The sequence below is a fragment of the Bombina bombina genome, chromosome 3 (assembly GCF_027579735.1).
Source record: "Bombina bombina isolate aBomBom1 chromosome 3, aBomBom1.pri, whole genome shotgun sequence".
NCBI lineage: Eukaryota > Metazoa > Chordata > Amphibia > Anura > Bombinatoridae > Bombina > Bombina bombina.
The window spans coordinates 321675203-321696857 of NC_069501.1; the positions used below are offsets into that span (position 1 = coordinate 321675203).

The 21655-nt window shown below is 35.1% G+C and overlaps 1 protein-coding gene across 4 annotated transcripts in view; it reads right to left on the reverse strand.

The window, feature by feature from the left end:
* Window positions 1-17561, reverse strand: part of LOC128653239 (interleukin-5 receptor subunit alpha) — a 125262-nt gene extending 107701 nt beyond the window's left edge. For 2 of the 4 annotated variants that reach the window (XM_053706425.1, XM_053706423.1), the window contains exon 1: window positions 17455-17561. The gene's annotated coding sequence lies outside the window, so the exon portion shown is untranslated. The remainder of the gene's footprint in view (window positions 1-17454) is intronic. The other 2 variants (XM_053706424.1, XM_053706422.1) reach the window with 1 other exon arrangement.
* Window positions 17562-21655: the final 4094 nt, after the last annotated feature.

Genomic DNA, 21655 nt, shown 5'->3' on the forward strand with positions numbered 1-21655 from the left:
TCTGACCATCTTCAGCTAAATCCCAGTAATCTATCGTTGCTCCTTAACCTACCTAGGTATGCTTTTCAACAAATGATAGTAAGTGAATTAAGCAAATAAGATAATAGAAGTAAAATGTAATGGTGTTTAAAATAATATGTCCTATCTGAATTATTAAAGTTTAATTTTGACTTTATTCTCACTTTAAAATGGATTTCTCTAAACCTGCCCTGGTGTCAGTTAAAATGGTGCCAGTTTTATCTTCTAGACGTATACTTATAGGAAAGATCCTGTATCTCTTATTTAAAGTAAATATTGTAGTGTATGTAGGCATATTGTAGTGTATATAGGTATACTGTAGTGCATATAGATATGGGAGACAGATTATATTTATCTAACACACAGAATGTTGTGAACTGTCCAGTAGAATACTAAACATCTGACAACCTTGTAGATGTATATAAGCTGGGAAGAAAGATAATTACCTATTCCACCTTGGCTAGCTATTTATAGCCTTTTACACAGCTGAAGAGTATGATATATGTTATATATAATTGCTATGCACCATGCATACCATATTACCATGTTTGCTTTACAATTTAGAACAATTCTGTGTCTAGCAGTTGTGTGTTGAAGTAGTTGAATCACAGCCCCTCACTGCATGCAATATTTCCATGCCATCAATGTTAACATCACAAATAACTGCGTAGAAAGTGTTCACATTAATCACAGCCTCACAGGATAATATATAAATATACACTTGCATATAGCATGATTATTTGGTTTTTTATTCTTGGCTGCATATCTTTCTTTTAAACACAGCCTCACAGGAAAATATATAAATATGCACTTGCATGTAGCATGACTATTCAGTGTTTGATTCTTGGCTGCCTATCTTTCTTTTGTGTCATATTCACACATGGTGTTATGCTCATGTTCTCGACCTGGTCATAGGAGATGTAAGCACTATTTGTGTTCCAGCTATAAGTCTGTTTAGACTTCTCAGTAGCCTATCCACATTTTTTGTTGAGTCCTATAAAATAATGACAATATGGGCTAACCAAATGAAAGCAAAGACAGGAACTGCAAAACTTAAATGACTTGAGAAAATTGGTAATACCAGATGGTCAAGTAGAGTGAGAGCATTTTGTAAGCTTTTTGGAAGGTATGAAGACCAATCAAACGAATTGTATTCAGACCTGATACTTATCCTTCAAGAAGTAAGTGATTCATCAGATTTCCGATACTCAGTTAGAGATGAAGCACTGAAGTTGAAAATTTGAAACCATCCTTACCACTTTCACTTTTTTTTAATATTTTAAAATACTACACCTCATGGAGCATGGCGAATGGTTGATGATGCTACAACTCGCTTGCAAACAATTTCAAGAGGCTTTTCAGATGTTTTCAATTCAACAACCACATTTGTTGATTAGATAAATGAAAAAATTGCTTGCGAGAACATTTTAATCCAACAATCATTTTCAGAATTTAGATTGACAAGATGTGCACTCCCTAATTTGAAGAAAAAAATTGAAGTGTCGTGCCATAATATTATCCTTGATATGGTTTTGGATAGCATGAAGACCAGGTTTGCAACCCATGGCAAACTTTACAAACAGATTGCATGCTTTGACCCAAATCAATTTGAAGAAATACTGGCTACACATTATAAAATACAACTCAACTTGATTTCTGCTGCAGTTACTGAAATAGACAGCTTTGCTCTTTACAAAGAATTAAAATCATTTGCATCTAGCTACAAAAACATCAGAAGAAGACTGTTAGATGACAGTGATGAAGTGAGTAATTCAGAGTCAGACCTAGAAGAAGAGTTGGACACCCCTGACTCAACCACTTAACGCTGCTTTTTAAGGCTAACGCAAGACTCGTAATCTAGGCGAATATATATTGCTGAACATGAGCTTGAATTGAAAGCCGTGAAATACCTGCAAACTGAAAGCTGTGAATTAAAGGCAACGTATAAGCCTAACAATCCAAATATTGATATTTAACTAAAAATACTTAAACACAAGATACACAATAAATTGATAGCTATAAAAACGGTATATAATCTAACATAGTCAGCAAAGAATGACAAGTTATACTACAATCACGATATATATTGCCGAACATTATAGAGCTGGAATTGAAAGCTGTGAAATGATAAATGTTATTGAATACCTACAAACTGAAAGCTGTGAATTAAAGGCAACATATAAGCCTAACAATTCAAATATCGATATTTAACTAAAAATACTTAAACACAAGACATTTATCATAAATGCTCATGACTTTATAAGAAAATTTGAAACTCAAAATTGTTGAATAAAATTGTTCCTAACAACTAGTAGTTACGCTGACAGTTATAAGTACCATCAGATATAACGTTAATACAAGGGTTGATTAGGCACCAGAATACTTGAAAAAGGTTGCCAATAAGATCTTTATATTTATAATTTCAACGGCGAAATAGTAATAAAACGGAGCTAGTACTAAAAGATTAGTTACAGTGTAAAACGATTGGTTACTCTTCAATTGGAACATATGCGGAATGTGAAGTGTAGAAATACATCAATAATGATTGCATATATTCACAAACTTATGATTTATAATAAGTGAGGTGATACAAATGAGGAATTTATATCTGTAATTATAAATTGCAATATCCAGTAACAATCACAGCCTGTGAGTAACTTGAGAACTTAAAAGGGCATTTAGCTCTTTTTCCACCCAAACCCTAATCTAAAAATAAAACCCACCTAATAAACCCTTTAAAAAACCTAACACTAACCCCCGAAGATCTATTACAGGTTTTGAAGACCTGACATCCATCCTCAACGAAGCCAGCAGAAGTCTTCAGCGAAGCGACAGAAGTCTTCATCCAACCGGGCAGAAGTCTTCATCCAACCGGGCAGAAATCTTCATCCAACCAGGCAGAAGTCTTCATCCAGACGGCATCTTCTATCTTCATCCATCCGGCGCGGAGCGGGTCTATCTTCAAGACATGTGGCGCGGTGCATCCTCTTCAATCGACGTCTTCTTGAACAATGAATTCTCCTTTAAATGACGTCATCCAAGATGGCGTCCCTTGAATTCCGATTGGCTGATAGAATTCTATCAGCCAATCATAATTAAAGGTGAAAAAATCCTATTGGCTGATGCAATCAGCCAATAGGATTGAGCTTCAATCCTATTGGCTGATCCAATCAGCCAATAGAATTGATCTCACATTCTATTGGCTGTTCCAGCTGATTGCATCAGCCAATAGGATTTTTTCACCTTTAATTCCGATTGGCTGATATAATTCTATCAGCCAATCGGAATTCAAGAGACGCCATCTTGGATGACGTCATTTAATGGAGAATTCATTGTTCAAGAAGACATCGATTGAAGAGGATGCTTCGCGCCGGATGTTTTGAAGATGGACCTGCTCCGCGCCGGATAGATGAAGATAGAAGATGCCATCTGGATGAAGACTTCTGCCCTGTTGGCTGAAGACTTCCGCCCGGTTGGATGAAGACTTCTGCCCGGTTGGATGAAGACTTCTGCCGCTTCGTTGAGGACTTCTGCCGGCTTCGTTTAGGATGGATGTCGGGATTTTTTTATTTTGATTAGGCTATTAGATTAGGTATAATTAGTTTACATATCTGATAATTTATATTTTTTATTTTGTGTAATTTAGTGTTTGTTTGTTTTTGTAATTTAGTTAATTGTATTTAATTTATGTAATTGATTTAATTGTAGTGTAAGGTTAGGTGTTAGTGTAAGACAGGCTAGGTTTTATTTTACAGGTATATTTGTATTTATTTTAGCTAGGTAGTTAGTACATAGTTCATAACTATTTAGTAACTATTCTAACTAGTTAAAATAAAATCAAACTTGCCTGTGAAATAAAAATAAAACCTAAGATAGATACAATGTAACTATTAGTTATATTGTAGCTAACTTAGGGTTTATTTTACAGGTGTGCATTTAGTTTTAAATAGGAATTATTTAGTTATTAATAGTAGGTTTTATTTAGATTTATTTTAATTACATTAAAGTTAGTGGGTGTTAGGGTTAGGTTTAGGGGTTTATAGCTTTAGTATAGTGGCCGCAAAGTTGGGGGTGGCAGATTAGGGGTAATAACAGTAATAAAATAAACTAAGAGAAAAGAAGATACCTTATACCAGCACTCTTAGTCAAATAATTAATTTACTGAGAAAATTGTGCATATACACAATAAACCCTCTTATTGTGCACAGTGTACATAGTTATAGATACATAGTAAATTGGTTAAATATAACAAAATTCACCAATTATGCACCAAAATAATCCCTTAAGGATACAAAGAAGGAGGTAGCAAACTAAACATAATACAGGAAACAGCGATAAGCATTCAATAAACTTGTGCTGAAAAATGACAACCAATACTTATCATAAAGTTCAGACGTAGACAGTCCTGTGAGTCAAACCACATACCATCCGGCAAAGAAAAGGAAAATATTTGTAATCCAAAACAGTGGCCGATGCCTTTTAGATCCGGTCGCTACAGCCGCAACCCTTGTAAATGTTATCACTGACTTGCGAGGAATTGGTGGAGGTGATCCTGGAAGGAGCTCAAGCTCTACGCGGCCATTGTTATTATGTGTAATAACAGTAATGTTGGTTGCGGCGATGTTATGGACAGCAGATTAGGGGTTAATAATATTTAACTATTGTTTACGATGTGGGAGTGCGGCAATTTAGGGGTTAATATGTTTATTATAGTGGCGGCTATGTCCGGAGTGGCAGATTAGGGGTTAATAATTTTATTTTAGTGTTTGCGATGCGGGAAGGCCTTGGTTTAGGGGCTAATAGGTAGTTTATGGGTGTTTGTGTACTTTTTAGCACTTAAGTTATGAGTTTTATGCTACTGACTTTTAGTTTACGTTATGGATCTTGTAGTTTTAGGCTGTACCGCTCACTTTTGGCCTCCCAGGCAGACTCGTAATACTGGCACTAGGGAAGTCCCATTGACAAAGGACTTTTTGAAAGCTGCGGTAGTTACGCTGTGTTACGCCCAAAAAAGTGTGCGGTACAGAAATACCTGCAAGACTCGTAATACCAGCGGTAGTGAAAAAGAGCCTTAACGCTGCTTTTTCAATCATAACACAAAACTCGTAATCTAGCCGATAGTTATTTATAGGATAAGAGGAGCATGCCTTCATAGTGCCCTTGTCAAATTTGTGTGTTGAGGTTGTGTTTTTTTGTTTTTGGGGTTCAACCGTAGAATAACATAATTGGAAAAGTTTTACATATTAATGTTTACATTTCAGTAATTTTAGCTTAAGGTAAAACTACACTTAATTAAGAAAATACCGATTGTTCTATATATTTATACATTTGAACTTGATTTTTCTATTTAAAATATTCTATTAAAAATGTTGTGTGCTATTTGTTTTTATAAGTTATAATTCTGTTTTACTAGCAGTGTTGTTACTTTTTTTATCACTTGCATTGCACTTTGTTTATAATTGTGTGTATGATTCGCATAGCACTTTGTTTCCAATTCTTTGTATGACTTACATTGCACTTTATAATTCTGTGTATGATTTAATTTCTTCGGCACAATTCAGCACTTGTTAATTCATATTTTGTTATTATTAAAATATTTAAGGTAAAAGAATGTCTCTTTATATTGCAATTAAAAATATGGTAGGGGAGGGGCATATGAGGTGGGAGGAGCACATGGTGTGGGAGGGGCATTAGGGTGGGGTAGGGGCATATGAGGTGAAAGGAGCACAATAGGTGGGAGGGGCATTAGGGTGAGGGAGGGGCAGAGGAGGTAGGTGGGTGGGGGGACCCTGCCACACTTATGCCCGGGGGCCCTAGTTGATCTCAGTCCGCCCTTTCTAGTGGCATGTTTGTGGACTTTGGGTAAAGAATGGGGGTTCTAGAATCCTCCCTAAATAAAATTTCCATCTCTTCTTTAGAAATAAGTTTCTGATTATGTGCCTCCAATATGAGGTTATGCAATTTGGAAGTGAACCCCCTCTCAGGATTATTTTTTAAAACTCTGTATGTAGTCATATCACCCAAAATTCTATTGGATTCTTCCATGTAATATTCCCTGTCCATGATGACAATCCCTCCCCCTTGTCAGCCTCCTTAATGACTATATCCTCCCTTTTATTCAGATGGTTCAGGATGTCAAACTCTTGTTTACTGAGATTACAATTGTTATTGGTCTTAGGTAGTTCTTCTATGTCCTTCATGAGCATTCTGCCAAAAACCTCAATATTAGGACCTTTACTGTGGCTAGGATAGAATCATGAGGCATTCTTAAATTTGTTCCTAGGATTATCTGCCTGGATGCTTACTGGGGGATTAAAGGCTACTGATGACTGTTTGGCAAAAAAAGTCCCTTAGAGAGTATTTATGTCTCCTGTTCACTGATTTCTTTAGTTGATAAATTAAAGACCCCATGTATTATTGTCTCCTTTTTCTTTGATTTCCATCTTCCTCCTCTGTTTCCCCTGTGCTTGGTGTTCTGTCTCTTTTTTTCAGGTTATAATCTGATCTCAGTGGAGAGTATCACACAATTACAAAAACACACCTCAAACCTCACATGCTGATAGACCACAAGAGGAAACAAATATTATCACTTCACACATACACCATAGCCACAAACTTGGAGACAGAAAATATTCACAACAGAGACCTTATTTTATGAGAAACAATTAACCTGCCTATTCACATAATAATAAATTGTACCCTAACCACTCACATCACAGAAGTCTGCATAGGAACACAGATAGATGATATTCACAGTAAAGATCCTAATAATAAAGTTTTTGGCAGAATGCTCATGAGGGACATAGCAGAACTACCTAAGACCAATAAAAATTGTAATCTCAGTAAACAAGAGTTTGACATCCTGAACCATCTGAATAAAAGGGAAGATATAGTCATTAAGGAGGCTGAAAATGGAGAGGGATTGTCATCATAGACAGGGAATACTACATGGAAGTAGACTTGATTCGAATTCGAACACATTTAAATGCAATCGTTTCGGATTCATTCGGATTTGAATATATTCGGATGTATTCAGATGTATTCGTTTCAGATTCGATTTGTAAATTCAGAAGTTTAATACTATTTCAAACATTATTAAACTAGAAATACTATTTCAAATTGGAATATTACATTCAAATTTAAATGTAGCATTCAAATTCGAATATTACATTTATTAAACACAGTTGTAGACTAGAAATACTATTTCGCATTTGAATGTTACATTCAAATTCGAATGTAGCATTTGAATTCGATTAAATTTATTAAACACAGTTGTAGACTAGAAATACTATTTCAAATTCGAATGTGACATTCGAATTCGAATGTAAAATTTAAATTTGAATATTAAATTTAGAATGTAATGAATAAATCCGAACAAATTAGTATTTATTCTGTACAAATGCATTTGGATTAGTTAAGTTTTGTTGCTAGGGTAATTCGGAAATTCGAATCGATCTGAATCTCCGAATTCGGACAAATTCAGATGAATTTCGTTTCGGAACAAAATGAAATGCACATGTCTACATGGAAGGATCCAATAGAATTTTGGGTGATATGACTACATACACAGTTTTAAAAAAAATCCTAAAAGGGAGTTCACTTTCAAGTTGCATAACCTCATATTGGAGGCACATAATCAGAAACTTCTGTTTAAAAAAGAGATGGAATTTTTATTTAAGGAGGATTCTAGAACCCCAATTTATTATTTTTTACCCAAAGTCCACAAACATCTCACTAGACCTTAAGGTAGACCTATCATTAGTGGCATAGATTCACTCACCACCAACTTGTTGGCCTTCATTGACTATTACCTCCAGCCCTATGCTCAACAAGCAAAGTCATATTTAAAAGACACCCGGCATGTTTTACAAATACTAAATGAGACAGTCTGGCAAGACAATTATATATGGGTAACGATGGATGTTACTTCCCTTTACTCTATCATTGACCATAAGAAGGGGATAGAAGCAGTCAAATGAAAGCTTTTAAATTATCCAAATTTACAACCAAAACTTTTAGATTTCATCATCAGGGCCATAGATTTTATGTTACACCATAATTTCTTCTGGCATAATGATCAATATTTTCTACAAATTTGTGGTAACGCCATGGGCACCAGGTTCACGCCAAGCTATGCCAATATCTATATAGATTTTTTGAAAATACTCACATTTGGCATAATGCTGAGTTTGGTGCTGACCTGGTGTCCTGGCATAGGTACATTGATGATGTTATCTGTATTTGGAATGGAGGGGAATCCAAATTAACCCAATTTGTGGCAAATATCAATGATAATATTATGTCCATTATTTTAACTCCAGAACATAATAATCACAAAATACATTTTCTTGATCTCACTCTATGTGATACTAATACATACATTAAACATGACAGTTGTCATCATCCAAATTGGTTAAAAGCAGTACCTAAGGGACAGTTCCTAAGAATTTGAAGAAACTGCAGCAATTTGGATGATTATGACAATCAGTCAGAAATTCTAAAACATAGATTTTTGGAGAAGGGTTAAAAAAAACACATTGGAGTCAGAAAGATTATATGTAATAAATAGAGAAAGATCTAAACTACTCAGTCAAACAAAGAGAGAGAATAAAATGAACAACTTTCCAAAATTTGTAACAACTTTCAATACAGAGCACTTTACCATTAAAAAAAATAATAGAAAATTACTGGCACATCTTAAAAGATTATGAATTTATGGGTCCCACTATCCCAAAGAAACCCGCTATAATGTTTAGTAAAGGTCAGAACCTTAAATAAAAAATTGGCACCTTCAATGATAAAAGGGATGGCTCCAAAAAAGCCAATTTAAATTAGTGATTTGACAGGATTTTATACTTGTGGTATGTGTAAAGGATGCAATTACACTAAGAGAGTAAATAAAACATTCACTTCTTCAGTTACTTGGAAAGTTTATGAAATCAAGGATTTCATTACATGCAAAACCAAAAATGTGATATACCTGTTGCAATGTGAGTGCAAAAAGTCAATATTTAGGGCAAACATCAAGATTCCTAAAGACAAGAATATAAGAACATCTTAACAAAATAGATAAAGTCAATATTTAGGGCAAACATCAAGATTCCTAAAGACAAGAATATTAGAACATCTTAACAAAATAGATAAAGCCCATGATGATTATGGAATACCAATACATTGTAACAACTGTCAAAATTTCCGAAAATAAACCTTCCTGTGGATAGGAATAGAGAGAGAGAAAACACACTGGAGAGGGGGTGATATTGCCAAATAACTAGATCAAAGATAACTTAAATGGATCCATACATTAAAGTAATACGCACAATGGGGTTTAAATAAAGATACTAAAATTGCTGCATTTGTTTAGATTAATCCACTGCAACTGTTATTCTATATACCGTGTATACATACTTATTGGCTAATAATATAGTGGTATACAAAAAAGTTGAGAGTCTAAGATACACATTATTTCATTGTTATTACTAAACATAAAAAATTCTTTGATGGCATATATATACTTGCTTTTTGTCATTGCTAACTCCTTGCATTAGCTAATGAGGCTGTATTTACAACATTAGTATAATGTTCACCAACAAGGTTTACAATGTTAATATAACATTTTTGCAAACTTCAAAACATTCAACAAATCATCTAAGTTTACAGGGCCTTTATATAATACTCTATTGATTTATTGATTTAATACTATATAGATGTGCTAATATAAACTACTTATGTCCCTTTCTCCATCATAGTCTATTGATAATTTAAATAAATTACTTATGTCTGTCTACATAATCTACATTGGCACTCAGTTGCCTATTTTCCCAAAGGCAGTTTTTCTGTGATATCCGTACATGTGGAATTTCAAAACAACATGTTGTTTATAAAAAGCGGTTTAACTGACATATATTTTTCTCCTCTGTGTCCGATTGTTATTTTAGTTCGTTCCAGCACTAAGTTGCTTGTTTTCTCAAAGAACTGACAGCAAAATTGAACTATTCTCTCTCATTGGACACGTAACAACATGTGACCGACACAAACTAAAACGGACCTGTTTGGGAACTTCTACACACAAAAACAACTCGAAAGGGAACTGAATAAGAGAATGGTCTGGGATTGGTTTATATGTTTTAAAATAACATGTTCTTATTGACTGTTGATAAATCAATTGTTTAGGTATGAATTTTTACATTCTAACTTAGATAAATTGTATACATTTTTTACATGCACGTTAACTAGGCTTTAGTTTAATTGTTAGAGTACCTATACCATCCAATGAGGTATCATATATACGTTTTATGCTTGTGTATTTAAAGCCGCCTGGGATGCGGTATTGTATATGACTTTCTATAAGTCATACTATATTTTAATTGCTCTTGAAAAAGATGGTATAACCATTGAAACGTGTTGCACTGGATAAAAGCTACCTTTTATATTCAAAGAAGTTTGTTTTCTATTTTTCTGACCGTTTGTGGAGCTGATTATCCAATACTATTCTGTGAGTATTTTACTGTTGTTTACAAGGTGTTTGGAAACACTACGCCAATGTGAAATATCTCTCAACAGACACAGTCCTTTTAGAAGAATCGTGGACAGAGTGGAATCCTTGGGAACTCCCCACGAACCAGCGCCTCTTTCTACTACCTTTATTTAAAGTAGTTGCTAGTGCTACTTCTACATTTAAAGGGACAATCTACACCAGAATTGTTATTGTTTAAAAAGATAGATAATCCCTTTATTACCCATTCCCTAGTTTTGCATAACCAACACAGTTATATTAATATACCTTTTACCTCTGTGATTACCTTTCATCTAAGCCTCTGCAAACTTCCCCCTTATTTTAGTTCTCTTGACAGACATCTATTTTAGTCAATCAGTGCTGGCTCCCTGTAACCACATGCATGAGCACAGTGTTATCTATATGACACACATGAACTAACACCCTCTAGTGGGGAAAAGTTGTCAAAATGCCCTGAGAGAAGGACTAGACTGTCCCTTTAAGCCTTTTCTGCACCAAAAAAAAAAAACAAAGAAAACTTCAGACCAGCAGAAAACTATTTAACACCTATTGCATAATAGTTTTAACTGTATGAATGAATCAACTAAATTTTTATATCACATACATTATTTCATTTGTTTAAAAGGGCAGCTGGTTTTACGTTTTCAAACAAATGTAAAAAAAATAACAAAATTTGTGATTTTTTTGTATTCATCAGTGTTGAATGCAGATGTCTTCTAGATATAGCGGGTTTTAACAGGCTTTTTCTCTGACCAAGGTGTAAACAAAGAAAATAGGTACCAAAAGGAAAGCGCAGTGTCGGTTCAACTATGTGACCAAGTGGGTCCAACTAACCCAGGCAGCACTTGACAAGGGACAGCACTTCAGTGACTGAGTCAGTTGCTGTCAGACCAAGATGACTCCGGTCCTCTCCTCTGTCTCAGTTGGGAAAGTTGCAGGCTCCCAGCAGCATAGCCGCATCATGCACAAAGACACATAATCGGTCAGGGGCAACATTCAAGATGGGAACATCTCTTCCCTAATTTCCTTTCCACTTATTGTGCAATTGTGCATAAACATTAGTTGCACGCATGGTAGGCAGGCTTAGTAAGGTCAGCTGCAATGCTAGCAGTTTGATCAGTAATGTTACTATGGTGGGTTGTAATTTCATTCTCAGACCCAGGCAGCCCAATATTTTGAGCCGGCCCTGGGGAAGTGCTAGTGTCGTTAAAGAATTGACTCACTATAACTGTTGATTTTAAACTTGTTAGTCTACTAAAAATGTTCAATGCATAAGGAATGTTCAATAAACCATTTCCTATCAGTTTGTGTTAATTTTTAAGAACACGCATGCAAACTTTCATAATTTACTTCTGAACATGTTTCATTTTTCATACTTCAAAAATGTGCTTAATTGTTTATATTTACAATTTTACAGTAACCCGCAAAGTGATCATTAAAATGTGAACTTAAAATTCTCAACATTGACATTTAAAAAAACGGTTATGTAAAAAGGACCAAATAAATTTACTAATCAACAATGCATATGAGTAAGAACATAAAAACTCTAATTCTAATAACCACCAATGGTATATAACGATAAAAGTCCAGAAATTAATGCTAGCATGATGTAAATCCCAAAATGTTAAAACGTAGATCCAAACAATAAAAGCAATATAAACAATACAAAATCCACAGCTTCCTTGAAGGCCAGGTATCAGTTAGTGATGTATTTCACCACTCCCAACCACAGGAGAGATTGTCGTCTTTATACACATGGTCTGATTCCAGACAGATAGATATTTGCCATGAGCTCACCTTTAGCTTCCAACTTCCTGTGCTACTGCTTTCACTTACTAGTGATGCACACTTGTTTGTTGTAGCTCTCTAAATCTCTGAGCAGGACGCCAAAGGGGTGACACTTAAAGGGACACTGAACCCAATTTTTTTCTTTCATGATTCAGATAGAGCATGCAATTTTAAGCAACTTTCTAATTTACTTTTATTATCAAGTTTTCTTCGTTTTTTTGCTGTCTTTATTTGAAAAAGAAGGCATCTAAGCTAAGGAGCCAGAAAATTTTGGTTCAGAACCATGGAGAGAACTTGTTTATTAGTTCTGTCTAATCAGCAAGGACAACCCAAGTTGTTCACCAAAAATGGGCTGGCATTTGAACTTACATTCTTGCTTTTCAAATAAACATACAAAGAGAATGAAGAAAATTTGATAATAGGAGTAAATTAGAAAGTTGTTAAAAATCGCATGCTCTATCTGAATCACGAAAGAAAAAATTTGGGTTCAGTGTCCCTTTAATCACCGCAGCACTTTTCCATTTTCTGTCCGTTTGGGACCAAGGCTATTTTTACATTTTTGCGGTGTTTGTGTTTAGCTGTAATTTTCCTCTTACTCATTTACTGTACCCACACATATTATATACCGTTTTTCTCGCCATTAAATGGACTTTCAAAAGATACCATTATTTTCATCATATCTTATAATTTACTATAAAAAACATTATAAAATATGAAGAAAAAATGGAAAAAAACACACTTTTTCTAACTTTGACCCCCAAAATCTGTTACACATCTACAACCACCAATAAACACCCATGCTAAATAGTTTCTAAATTTTGTCCTGAGTTTAGAAATACCCAATGTTTACATCTTCTTTGCTTTTTTTGCAAGTTATAGGGCCATAAATACAAGTAGCACTTTGCTATTTCCAAACCACTTTTTTTCAAAATTAGCGCTAGTTACATTGGGACACTAATATCTTTCAGGAATCCCTGAATATCCATTGACATGTATATATTTTTTTTTAGAAGACATCCCAAAGTATTGATCTAGGCCCATTTTGGTATATTTCATGCCACTATTTCACCGCCAAATGCGATCAAATAAAAAAAATTGTTCACTTTTTCACAAATTTTTTCACAAACTTTAGGTTTCTCACTGAAATTATTTACAAACAACTTATGCAATTATAGAATAAATGGTTGTAAATGCTTCTCTGTGATCACCTTTGTTCAGAAATAGCAGACATATATGGCTTTGGCTTTGCTTTTTGGTAATTAGAAGGCTGCTAAATGCCACTGCGCACAATACGTGTATTATGCCCAGCATTGAAGGGGTTAATTAGGGAGCATGTAGGGAGCTTCTAGGGTTAATTTTAGCTTTAGTGTAGTGTAGTAGACAACCCCAAGTATTGATCTAGGCCCATTTTGGTATATTTCATGCCACCATTTCACCGCCAAATGCGATCAAAGTAAAAAAAAACGTTAATTTTTTCACAATTTTAGGTTTCTCACTGAAATTATTTACAAACAGCTTGTGCAATTATGGCACAAATGGTTGTAAATGCTTTTCTGGGATGCCCTTTGTTCAGAAATAGCAGACATATATGACTTTGGCGTTGCTTTATGGTAATTAGAAAGTCGCAAAATGCTGCTGCGCATCACACGTGTATTATGGCTAGCAGTGAAGGGGTTAATTAGGTAGTTTGTAGGGAGCTTGCAGGGTTAATTTTAGCTTTAGTGTAGAGATCAGCCTCCCACCTGACACATCCCACCCCCTGATCCCTCCCAAACAGCTCCCTTCTCTCCCCCACCCCACAATTGTCCCCGCCATCTTAAGTACTGGCAGAAAGTCTGCCAGTACTAAAATAAAAGTTTTTTTTTTTTTTTTAAGAAAAAAAAAAAAAAAAAGCATATTTACATATGCTGTGTTTAGGATCCCCCCTTAACCCCCAACCTCCCTGATCCCCCCAAAACAGCTCTCTAAGTCTCCCTCTCAGCCTTATTGGGGGCCATCTTGGGTACTGGCAGCTGTCTGCCAGTACCCATTTTGAACAATCAAATGTTTATTTTTTATTTTTTTTCTGTAGTGTAGCTCAATCCCCCCCCCCCCCCACGGACCAACCCCCACCACCTAAATCACACCTAAGGGCTTTTTTATTGATTTAAATTTTGTCCCACTTTTATTGTTTTGGGACACATTTTTTCCGTAGTGTAGCGGTTCCCACCCGCTTCCTCCCCGTGCACGCGCCCGCCCCCTCGTGCACGTGCGCGCGCCCGCCCCCGGGCTTACCCGCCCACGATCCCGCCCCCCTCCACATGACCAGGGCCATCGATGGCCGCCACCCACCTCCCACACCGGCTCCCACCCACCAACGATACCGGCCATCGATGTCCGGTGCAGAGAGGGCCACAGAGTGGCTCTCTCTGCATCGGATGGCCGTAAAAGGTTATTGCAGGATGCCTCCATATCGAGGCATCACTGCAATAACCGGAAAGCAGCTGGAAGCGAGCAGGATCGCTTCCAGCTGCTTTCCACACCGAGGACGTGCAGGGTACACGTTCTCAGGCGTTAACTGCCTTTTTTCTGAGGACGTACCCTGCACGTCCTCGGTCGTTAAGGGGTTAAACAACTAATTGATACAGCATAAATGTATATTCCAAATACTATTGTCACAAACTCAAATAAGCTTTTGCTAATGTATTTCCTTGCTACACAAAAGTCATTAATGGTGATACCATGCAGCTTACGACCTTTGATTTTTGTCAGAGGAAATCAACAAAATAAACAATGTCCATTATATTGGGAAAAATGTGTGTATTACTTTTAGCGGTTTTGTTCTCACCTAGTAATGTGCAAACTTTTTCAAAAAATCTGTAGTGTCTTGTAAATAGGACACTACAGATTTTTTGAAAAAGGTCACAGCTTTGGAGATACCCTCTTAAAGTATCCTAGTAACGATGGATATCTCAAGCCTATATACCTAGATTTCCCATAATTTGGGTATGGAGAGTATCTTCTATTTTCTGGATAAATGCAGATTATATTGCCATTATGAGTGAAGATTAATAAGGGATTTGTTCAAAATAGTCTTATATGAAAATTACTTTTAGTTTGAGGACACCAATGTCCAAAAAGGGACAACAATGGGCTCAAGTTTAGCTCCAACATATGCCAACCTCGTTGTTGGGAAATTTGAGGAAGCGGTGGAATAAATTGATGAAGAATTCCTATGGTCAGTATTATGTTTATTTTGTTACATTGACACTTTTATTTCAGTATCAATATATTATTTATTGTGAGGAGTGGTGCTAGCATTTGATACAGGACTTTTCAAAACAAATGGGATGAGATTCCCTAGAAAGAAATGCTTGTGTAGCACTCTCTGCCCAGACTGTTGGTAGAGGCTAGTGATTCTGTATTTAAAATATAACTTTTAATATTTTACCTTAAAAGATGGGTAAACACAAACATTTAAAATCACTCTATCTCTAGTTGCTGTAGGTGACCTGTGAGACCTATTCATTTTATGTCTGGCCTTCGTATATAGGTGAATTAATCAGTACTCACTGGTATCTGTCACCTTAGGATTAGATAGGGTAATAGGTGCCTAGTAGCTGATATTTATAAATATTACCAGTCTCTGATATTGTGAATTGCTCACTTGGATTCTTAGGTTAAAATTGAATAAAAGTAGTCTCCTAATTTCAAGGAGTCTTGACTGTTGCAAGCACAATGTCTTGCGTGTATCACAGAGCGTGTATAATGCACTTTATTGTATAAATAGCGTATGTTATTCTATATTTGACAATATGACAATTGTCAAACCTAAATACAGTGTGAAAACATAGATTTCTGGATGTTATTTTCAATTATATCTGACATATATGGTTTTCTGTTCACAAAGCGTGTGCAGTACCCTTTTATTATATAAACTGCATATATTATTAGTGCTCAAAAATATATAACAGGTGTGGTTTTCTGATCAAAAACCATGCAGTTTTTATTATCCTTGCAGGGTGTTGTAGTACTTGTGTTCTTGTAATTTTGGTAAATTTCCTTGTCAGATTTTGAATGTTAGTTTGTGATCGGTTTTATCACTATTAGATGCGATAGCAACGTATATTATATTTATGCTACTATAAAAAGTAACAATATTGTGGCATAGTTAGTATCTGTATAGTGGCAACAGTTTATCTCCACTATAAATTTATTTTTGTACCAATATTGTACCGTTATAGTGGCAACAGTTTATCTTCACTATACATTTATTTTTGTACCAGTATTATGACATCCACTTTCTTTCGAATTCAATGTAGTAGAATTAATATCGCAACATTAATTTCGCTATATTATGTGCATTTGTGCACCTTTAACATTAATATATACGCTGTATATTAATGTGTTCTCATTCTCAGTAATGGTTTGCTGGGTGCTTTTGTTTCTAATAACGGTTTGAGATGTGAGATGCAATGTAACCCAATTCTTGTGCTTCGTTTATTTCTACATGTCCAGTTACTCTTTATACATTTACAGATTTATTTCAACAATAGGGCAAAAGGAACCTGTCACTTTTACATTGTTCCTCAATCTAAGCATGACCGTATATCACATGTCTAAGGGAAAATACAATCATTGAGAAATATTTTCAGTTCCTTTTTGTTGGAATTTATTTCGTGAAACTTAACCACAGTGATGTTGTATGTTTTATCATTACAGATCAGTTAACCTGAAATGTAAAGTACATTTAGGGATGCTTGTTGATTATTAACAAAAAGCCAATATAATTATTCCTAAAGAAATTTAAGTGCTAAGAAATGTAATGTAAAACGTACATTTACAGGACATGCTTTAAATTAATTACATAAATATTTGTATTTCAAGCAAAACATAATTTTTTTTTAAAGGGGATATGTACTGATCCACTGTTTACAAACATAACCCCTTTAAGATAGAAACATGGGTATAATATTTCCTTTACAGGTCCAAAACACTTAAATTATTTTACTGATAACTATAAAAAAAAAATCATTTTTTAGGGAAATTGATTAGCTAAATATGACTAATGAGTTTTTTTTATATATACATACATGTATCATTTGCAAATAAAAATAAATATTACTCAGAAAATAACATATTAGTCATCATACCTTAAGATGTCAGATGCAATGTAACCCAATTCTTGTGCTTCGTTTATCAAAGATTTGATTGAACTGCAAACCACTGAAATAGCCATCGACAAAAAAAAAAAAAGAAAACACTAGCTCTTCAGTTCTAATGTATGCAGTTTAACCTGTAGCCAGTTATTTACCAAATAGAGAAGTAGACCTAAAAGGAAATGTGTCAGCCTTGAGAAAAAAAGATTTAAGGATATTGTGTCTGCGTGTGTGTGTGGGAAATGTGCAAAAACAATAAATATTGTTTTATATTAAAGTGTCAGTAAACCTAAAAAATAATGTTATATAATTCTGCACATAGTGCAGAATTATATAACATTATTTTAGTGCTATTGTTATAAAAGCTTTTTTTCCATTTGAATTTTTTAAAAATATGCCTGTTTTACAGACCCGCTCTCTGCTCTCTGCTGAGCGGGTCTGTTTTTTTTACACAGCGCATCGGGCCAGCTGTATAGTCACAGCCCGGCCCGACCGCGACATAACATTAAGTGCAACTCGCTCCTGCTCTGTCCTCCTATTTTTTTTCAAATTGTAGGTTTTTATTTTATTTTACGTAATGGTAGTTTTTTTTTATTTTTTGTAATGTTAGGTTTATTTTCAAACAGGTTAGGTTTTATTTCACAGGTAAGTTTGTATTTATTTTAACTAGGTAGTTAGTAAATAGTTAATAACTACCTAGTTAAAATAAATACAAACTTACCTGTGAAATAAAACTAAAACTTAAGCTAGCTACAATATAGTTATATTATAGTTATAGTTAGTTATATTTTAGCTAGCTTAGGTTTTATTTCAAAGGTAAGTATTTTGTTTTAAATAGGTATTATTTAGTTAATAATTGCAAATTTAATTTAGATCTGATTTCATTATGTTAAAGTTAGGGGGTGTTAGGGTTAGGTTTAGGGTTGGGGTTAGAAATAGTGTTACGTTAGGGTCAGGTTTAGGGGTTAATATAGTTTAATTGAGGTTGCTGTGATGTGGGGGGCTGGCGGTTTAGGGTTTAATAGGTTTATTTAGTGGTAGTGATGTGGGAGGCCAGAGGTTTAGGGATTAATAACTTTAGTTGCGGCAATGTTAGGGAGTGGCAGAATAGGGGTTAATAACTTTAATATAGTGGCATCGATGTTGGGGTGCAGTGCAATAGGGGTTAATAAATGTAGTATAGTGGCAGCGATATCAGGAGCGGCAGATTAGGGGTTAATAATTTTATTTAGATGGCGGTGATATTGGGAGCTGCAGATTAGGGGTTAATAACTGTAGGCAGGCATCGGCAATGTTGGGGGTGGCAGATTAGGGGTGTTTAGACTCTGGTTTTATGTTAGGCTGTTAGGTTTAAACATTAGCTTTTTTTCCAATAGACATCAATGGGGCTTTTGTTTCCGCAATCGCAGGTGTTAGGCTTTTCTTTTAGCCGGCTGTCCCCATTGATATCTATGGGGAAAGTGTGCACAAGCACATGCTTGTTTTGGTGCGGTATGGAGCTCCAAATCTCCATATCACCCGAGCAAGCCGTGTTTTTTTAAACTTGTAATGGCAGCACTATAGGGAGTTAAATAACGCCACTTTTGTTGCATTTTTTACTTTCCCTATAGAGCTCAAAACTCATAATCTAGTTGATTGTGATTTATACAAACTTGCATTGTAGCCAATTAGTGCTGGTGTATGTTATCTATATAGCACACATGAACTAGCACTATCTGACTGGGAAAAGCTAATAAAATGCACTGAGATAAGAAGAGGCCTGCCGGGGATCAGAAACAGACAGAGATTTAGAGGTAATAAAGTATATTAATATATCAATGTTGGTTGTGCATAGCTGGGGAATGGGTAGTAAAGGTGTTATCATTTTTTTAAAATAATATTTCTTTTATTGAGCATTTTAGCAATGACAACATAGGTCATATGTCCACTTAAAATGGCAGCAAAATGACAAGTTACAGGCTAATAACAAATAGAGACAACAATTGTTAACTATGTTCTATAGGCTAAGCGGTGTGCAATCAAAACAGACAAATAGACTATGATACGTTATTTCAATGTGAGCATGTGTAGTAGCAGTAACAGTGTACAGTATAAATAAAACCTAATTCTTCTATTGTCAAGCCCTCTTGAATCTAATAGATACAGTCATTTACTTTAGATCCTGGAAGCAAGCTGTAGGCTATTCATTGTAGACTCATATTAGTAATTATGGTATGTCTGGCTCTCTTTTACGACATGTCATAAAGCTCAACATCTTTGGCTGAAATTATATAACATCTTCTAATTTCTGATAAGTATATCTATTTCATATACACCCATGGGCAATCCCTAAGTGATGTTGTGTTAGAATTCACTGCTAACTACTGTTTCTTTAAGTGGATTCTCTTCTTTTACACCTCCTTTATAAGACGCCTCCCTATACACATTCCTTTCTTGGTAATTTACCTAAGAAGATGTGTGGACATCACCTTTCTGACCCAAAGTTACTCAGCCACTTTCTTGTTTCTTAAGAAGCCTGCAGTTCCTTGGGACATTCTCTCAGTGTACACCAGATTTATCCCTCATTTAGCTTAACTACTCTACACTACCACAGGACTTCCTAGCCTCCGAAATCTCTGTTTTATTTCATCTGTCATTTACCTTGGGATTCTGTTTACTCTCTGGAGTCAGACTGTGTAGCAGTGAAGACCTGATGTCATCAGCTATGGCTGGACTTGCCGTGAGTTGCGCTAACATCACTTACCCTCCAGTCAAATTGCTTGCGTTAGAGAAGCCAGTGTACCCCCAGGTGTGTATTTCTCAATAAGGTACTATCTTATCAATATTAATATTTTATTATATCACCAGTACTATCGGCAGTATTGCCAGCTGATTCCAGGTTGCGCCCAGCAGCACTTGGCATAGCTGCATACCTCTCTCTTGCAAGATTAATACAGTGCTTCAATTGTATTTTACAAGTCTATGTAACAATTGTCATTATATACACAGTCAAACAACCAAATATTTACTATTCACTCTGACACTATTTATTGAGTTCAGCAGCTGTGGTCTATATAAGAACCTTTACCTTATTAATAAAATCATAGATACCTTATATAGGTGCAAGTGCAAGTGTAACCGGTTATATTACTTTACATGCTGTGAGGAGTATTTTGATACCAAACACCATATATGTTGCATCCTTTATGTTTCTGAGACATTATAACATAGAAAAGTATATTTATTTGCAAGGCTGGGTGTCCTGTCAATGACCTCAGTGTAGTTCCTGGATAGAGACACTGTGTTCCATCATTCTGTGAGCTGAAAGGTTGAGGCAATACATGACCAATTAGACCATAAAGTTCTCTATTGTGGATCTTACAAACTATTTATGAGGCTCTGGCTTATCTAAGGGAAAACACAGCAACACATTTCTACTTAAAAAACAAATGTTTTAGCACACTGATTAAAGAAAATTAATGTATTAGCATCTAAATCTTGAGGTATTCATTTTATATATATACAGTATATATGCATTTAATAATAAAAAGTACATTCTTTTGTGAAGAACATATGAATTGAAAATATTCGTAACTCGCATTGAATCTACAGAATAGAAGTATTCAGCACCAAATGTTTACACACAAGCTTCCCACTATATAAGATCCCCTAACCAGATTCCAGATAATTACAATATATAAAAGAATAGGAAGTGCTGCTAGAGCTAAAGTGTGGTCCTATATTCAAATATGGATATGAAAAGGCTTATTTATTAAATATGGTCTTATAAAAACAACAATATAAAACAATTAAAACAAATATGTGCAAATTGGATAGTGCTGCACTATGCATGTATGTATATATATATATATATATATATATATAATATATATATATACACAGTATCATTTTTGTAAATATTTTAGTACATCTTTTCATGTGACAACACTGAAAAAATGGCACTTTGCTACAATGTAGTGAGTGTACAGCCTGTATAACAGTGTTCCCTCAACTTGCTGTTCCCTCAAAATAATTAAACACACAGCGATTCATGTCCAAACTGTTGGCAACAAGTGAGTACACCCCTAAGTGGAAATGTCCAAATTGGGCCCAATTAGTGATTTTTCCTCCCTGGTGTCATGTGACTAGTAAGTGTTACAAGGTCTCAGGTGTGAATGGGGGAGCAGGCGTGTTAAAGTTGGTGTTATCGCTCTCA